The following is a 6,012-nucleotide window of genomic DNA, read 5'->3' as shown; positions in this document are numbered from 1 at the left end:
GTTACAAAGACAAGAAGCATTCTAACAGGTGTGGGAATGGACGCAGGGAGCAGCGTCCCTGCCTGCCCCAGGGATGCAGCCCTGCATGGCGGCCAGGAGCAGGGGATGCAGGTGCTGTGTGCGGCCTGAGCTAAGCACACGGTGGCTTCTGGTGTTGATCTAAGGGACACTAGGGGACTACTAGACACTAAGGGAAAAGCCATCTTCTCCACGTGACATTGCACTGCATGGATACTGAAGGCCACGGCGAGGTTTCTGTGGGAAACTGCTCCAGAAACTGCTTTCAGTCGTCACGCGTGGGGCTTTTCAGGCTTTGCCGAATGTGCTTTGAGGAAGAAAATGAGCACAGTGAGAGGGAACTGAGATCATAAATCAGTACCACAGGAACGCACCATTCCCTCCTCGCAGGAACCATAACAGCCCTGGGGAGGAGCTGCATCCAAAACAAACACAGCAGATGCCTCCAGGGCTGCACCAATACAGCGCAGGCAGGCACCAGGAGGATGGCACTTGCCCTGTGCTTCCTCCGGCAGTTCCTGGGAGGAGCCTGGCAGTGCCACACAGCTCTTCTGCATCCCCGTGGGGCCTGGAGGGACCGCAGAACACAGGCTCCGCAGGGCCAGTGAGAGTGGCTGGGAATTGCTCTCTTTGGAATGAAGGAGTAAAGGCAGGCGGTCTCCGGTCTTCCCTGTGGCCTTGGCCCTTGCAGTGTGGGCTGAGGAATTCCTTTTGCAGTAAGTACCGTTCCAGCCAGCAGAAAGGCCTATTGATGGGATAACTTGAAGGCAGCACACCTTACCCCAGATGCTTACCCTCAACAGACGCACACTCCTCTGTCTCTCCCACCTCCCTTCAGAGCAGCGCGGCCATTGCACAGGAGCTGCACTTCTGCACTCCAAGCAGTGCTCTCTGCTCTGGTCTCACACAGGCGCTCGGGCTCTGCCTGCCGCTTTCCTGGGCTCTGCCTGCCGCTTTCCTGGGCTCTGCTCAGCCCTCGCGCAACTGCAGGGTCAGAAAACTACAGGTATGGTCCTCACACACTGAAGGCTCTGCAGGGCTCAGATGTGGATATTACTGATGCAACCTCCTCCTGCAAGTGTTCCTGCTGGAACTTGGGAGGAGAGGCTGCTCTGGCTCCTGCTCCAGCAGCATCATCCCCTCTCCCTTTTCTCCCACGTGCTGCATCAGCCCCACGCGCACCTCCTCCGCCTCCTGCAGCCGGACCCGGGCCACTTCTCTCGGCCCATCCCCACGTGCCAGAGCCTCATCCTTTGTGTAGGGCTCAGAGAGCCCTTCCACCCTTCCCAGCAGCCGCCTCTGTGCCCCCATCCTGGTACCCTGCGGTCAGTGCTGGGCGTGGAGCCGCGTGTCCCCTTCCTTGGGGAGAGGCCGGTGGAGCGTGGTGCACTGTGCTGCAAACTGTGCTGAGCTATGGCAGCTGCGCAGCACGGACCTGGTGCTGTTGCTCCTGGTGACGATGCCGGCACTGAGCATGAGCAACGCCAGTGCACTGAATACAGATGCAGCAATACTGAGCCATGCTCCTACGTAACTCCTAAAGGACAAGCACCCACCCTGCTGCCCTCCCATACACCCACTCAGCAGCATCTGCCTGTTCTCTGCTTCGCCTCTCCAGCATTTGAGAAGGAGCCGCTCCCACCAGTGCTATGAAGCTGCGGAGAGCTTCTCTCTCCCTGAGCTGCTGCAGGACTGATCCTAAGAATGAAATCTCTTTTTTTTTTTTTCTCTCTCTGAGTCAGCAATAGCCAGCAGCTGCAGTCTCATCCTTTTGCAAACGCCGTGTTGGTCCCTCACCTACTGAACCCTCCAGCCCACATCATTCTTCCACCTAGCCAAATGCAAACCATTTCTCATCCCTGGAGAGGCCCCAGATCCATCATTTCTTGCAGAAACAGCTGCCACTGACAGCCCAGCATGATCACAGGCCTCTTAAAAAGGGGAAAAGGCTCTGACTTGTACAGCCCGAACACTATGCAGCTGGGAGCCCCCTGCATGTTCCAAGACTGAGAACAGCATCTCAGGGAACATCAATGGTACAGTTCGGGTCACTAGGGAAAATACCTTCGAATAACTTGTTATATTCCACTCTTGCCTGGCAAAGGGTCTGACTACGCAGCCAGGTTGCTGAAGGGAGAGGGCAGGCACACTGCAAGTGAGGGACAATGGGGTTTGTCCCCCCCTCTCCTTGTCCCAAGGAGCTGGCGTTCAGTTGGAGGGTGTGAGCAAAGGTGGGTGTGCAGAATGGGATTGCCCCTTGCAGGTGAACACCACTGTCAGCAGCCCTGGCACCACGTGTACTTAGACCCGAGGTGGCAGAGGTTGGTTGGCACAAGCACATCGATGGAGCAGGCTGCTGTAATACACACAGCTCAGTGCTGCTTTGTGTTGGGATGAGTGCTGACAAGAATCTGAAGGCGTCATAGCCAACAAGGGAGTGGACTTGAGCCTGGCTTACCGGTAAGTGAATACCATCCAGAGAAACCTAGACAGGCTTGAGCAGTGTGCCCAGGAGAACCTCCTGAGGTTCAACACAGCCAAGTGCAAGGTCTTGCTCCTGGGTCGAGGCAATGCCTGCTTATCAGTACAAGCTATGGGATGTAACGATGGAGCACAGCCCTGCCAAAAATGAACTGGGGATACTGGTGGATGGCAGCTGGACATGAGCCAGCTGAGTGCCCTTGCAGCCCAGAAAGCCAACTGGACCCTGGGCTGCATCAAAAGAAGCGTGGCCAGCAGGGTGAGGGAGGGGATCCTGCCCCTCTGCTCTGTGCTAGTGAGGCCTCACCTGGAGTACTGCGTCCAGATGGGGAGTCCTCATACAGGAGACATGTGGGCCTGTTGGAGTGCTTCCAGAGGAGGGCCTCAAAAATGATCCAAGGGATGGAACACCTCTCCTATGCGGACAGGCTGAGAGAGCTGGGGCTGTTCAGCCTGGAGAAGAGAAGGCTCCAGGGAGACCTGAGAGCAGCCTTTCAGTATCTAAAGGGAGCTAAAGGAAGGATAAAGGGGACAGAGTCTTCAGCAGGGTCTGTGGGGACAGGACAAGGCAAAATGGTTTCAAATTAAAATGGGGTCTTGGTCAAAGGGCATTTGCAGTGAGGTACTCAGAGAAGACACAAGGCACCAGTGCACGCATTTAAAAAGGAGAGTGCTGAAGGGTAATTACCCCAGATTACCAAGGATTGCTATGAGGGGCAAAATCCAAATCAATAAAAACTCACCGAACAGTTCCATCAGTGACGCCACAGAGGTGCACCTGCAGCCAGCAGTGGATGGTGCTTTGCTCCCGGCCCCATCCCCTGCCACCCCGGGGCCCTGAGTGCAGCACAGCCCAGGGGGCAGCGGCAGAGCCCAGCTGGGGACCTGGGGCAGCTGCCACCCACGTATCGGGAGCGCCCCGAGCCCGGCTGCAGAGCTGTCACCCGCTCGCAACCCCGAACAAAGCCAGAGGAGCCGCCGTGCAATATAAATTTGTTTTTATTGAAGCAGCAGTCACATGACCTTGCATCTAGCCTTTAGGATAGCGACAGAATGGATTCGGCCAGGTCAGCCAGCCCAAAAAAGGAATTTTTATTCGTTTTTTTTTTTTTCTTTTGCGCTAATAGACATGTCATGTTTAATACACACATTATCCAGTACCGGAAACCCAACTCAGAGATAGCTACGTGCTGATTTGCTGGAGGAACGGTCCACTGGACGTGGTCTTGACAAACTTTACAAATCACCACCAAATAACGTTACTAATGGGACCAAATGAGGAGAAAAGAAAAAAGAAACGATGAGTGCAGTATTCAAAGCCAGCAGTTTACACAGGTTCTTAAGTTTGTATCTATAGGTGGACAGTAAAGGAAGATCGCTCGGTTTTAATTTGAGATATCGTGTCCCAGGGTTCCTCTCTCCATCAAATCAAACGGCATCAGAGACAAGCTGGCACCTCTTGGAAAAGTATCATGGAGTAACACAGCTCATTTAAGAAAACATGCTTATTTCTCATGATTTTTTTTTTTCTATTTTTATTTTTATTATTATTACAAAGATTCATGTCCACCTATTCTTGCGGAGTGGAAAAAGGTGCGGGGGCGAGGAACAAGGGGCAGAGAAGGAGGAGAGGAGGAGGAAGGAAGGGGGGCAAGACTTTGAAATAAAGACCACACACTTGGGAATTTTCAATTTCATTTCCAGGCTAACCTACTTTTTATTTAATGCAAATTACAGTACCAGTTAACTATTTCCGAACCGAGTCACACAGAACAAAACGTATTTACAAGGGGGATGGGGCGGGGGAAATAATAAAACATTAAGCATACTTTCCACAAAAAAAGTTTATATTTAAAATGAAAAAAAAAAATCAGTCACAGAGGCATTCAAGTAGTAATAATGTTATACAGGTTTTGCTTTTCCTTTAAATCAAGACAGATTTGCACAAGTGTATGCAATAGTTTGTATACAACCCACAGTCCTTAATATATATATATATATTTTAGATTTGTTTTTAAGATGGAAGTGGTCACACTAATCGGTGTGTACAGGCCCAAGTGATCCATCAGCAACACATTAATGAACGCAAATTTTACAGGCAAGCAAATTATATATATATAAATATATTTTATATATATATATATATATATATTAAAAATAAATTGAGAAAGACCAACACAAGGAAGCTACTTTTCTCAAGCTAACCCCTTAGGTACTGTTTTCCTTTCTGGTCGTTTTGCTGTTATTGCAGGGTCGCAAAACGAAACGAACTAGGAACAAAACTGACTAAGAGCCCTGTGGGAAGAACCTGGGACCCAGGCACCTCTCCCCGCCTCAGAAAGGCAGATCCGGAGCGGAGGCTCCGTGCGCCGTTGGCGCCGTCCGTCCGTCTGTCTGGAGGCCGTCTGCTTTTCGGAGAGGGGACCGACGAGCCGGGGGGTTGGATGCGCTCACCAGTGGCACGCCACAGGCACCTGCCACTGCTGGAGGCAAAGCTTTGCTTAAAAATAACCGGAGAAAGTGAGCAGGGATCTGCCATTAGCCAATTTTCTTTTGTGATTCTTTTTTTTTTTTTTTTTCCTAGTAAGGTAGGTAAGTTAATTAGCATTAAGAACAGCAGTGTCTTAATCGGGTGCCCAGAGGGGACCCCGATCGCCACCAGCTCCATCTCAGAGACCTACGCACTGCGGAGTTTGACAAGAGGACAGATCGAGACCACGCGTCATCAAAACCAAGCCCCAGACGGAGGGAAGAGAGTAACAGCTCTGAGCGGGCCGTCAGAAGTGACGTGATGTCACTGACCTTTGTGTCACCAGAAGAAGTGCAGCCTCTGCTTCACCGGAATGAATGCAAGATGCTCCAAAACAAAACGGCAACCTTTGGTTTGGTACAGGGTGAAGCGTTTTCCCATTCGAGACAACCTCGGGTGGAACACTAACCAGGTAGTAAACGCAAGCGGACCAGTTGTAGAAACAAGGCCTTCGTGCTGGGCGCAAGAACTCAAGAGTCATGTTCAACTTGCCATCTTAAGAAACCAAAAGTGACTGTGGGGAGGGGATGCGGTGAGGAGCCCCCTGCTCCAAGAGCCCCGAGCCCCCGCAGGGCCCATCGACGACGGCGGGGTCCCCTCGCCGATGATGGCAGAGGGCCCTCATCGATGGCGGTGGGGGATCCATCAGTGATGGCGGAGGATCCATCAGTGATGGCGGGGGGAAGACGAGCAAAGCCGAGCTCAGCCGCTAGCCACGGGGCTGCCGCGGGCGAGCGAGTGGAGAACGAAACCGGTCACTGCCAGAGGGAGGGGAAGGGCGGGGGGAACGGGGGACGTCCAGAGCAAAGCCGTGGCTCGGGTGAGATGGGGGAGAGGAGGGTTTCCTTTCGTTCCGCTAGGGATCGGGGTATCACCCAAACCTGACAGCACTCCCAATTCGAAAGCGGGGAGCAGAGATGCAGTTGTGTGGGGGACGTTGTTAATAAAGGAGAGAAAAAAAAAAAAAAAAGAAAAAAGAAAAA

Source organism: Numida meleagris, chromosome 1, assembly GCF_002078875.1.
Source record: "Numida meleagris isolate 19003 breed g44 Domestic line chromosome 1, NumMel1.0, whole genome shotgun sequence".
NCBI classification, from domain to species: Eukaryota; Metazoa; Chordata; class Aves; order Galliformes; family Numididae; genus Numida; species Numida meleagris.
Note: the sequence above shows the minus strand (reverse complement) of the source record.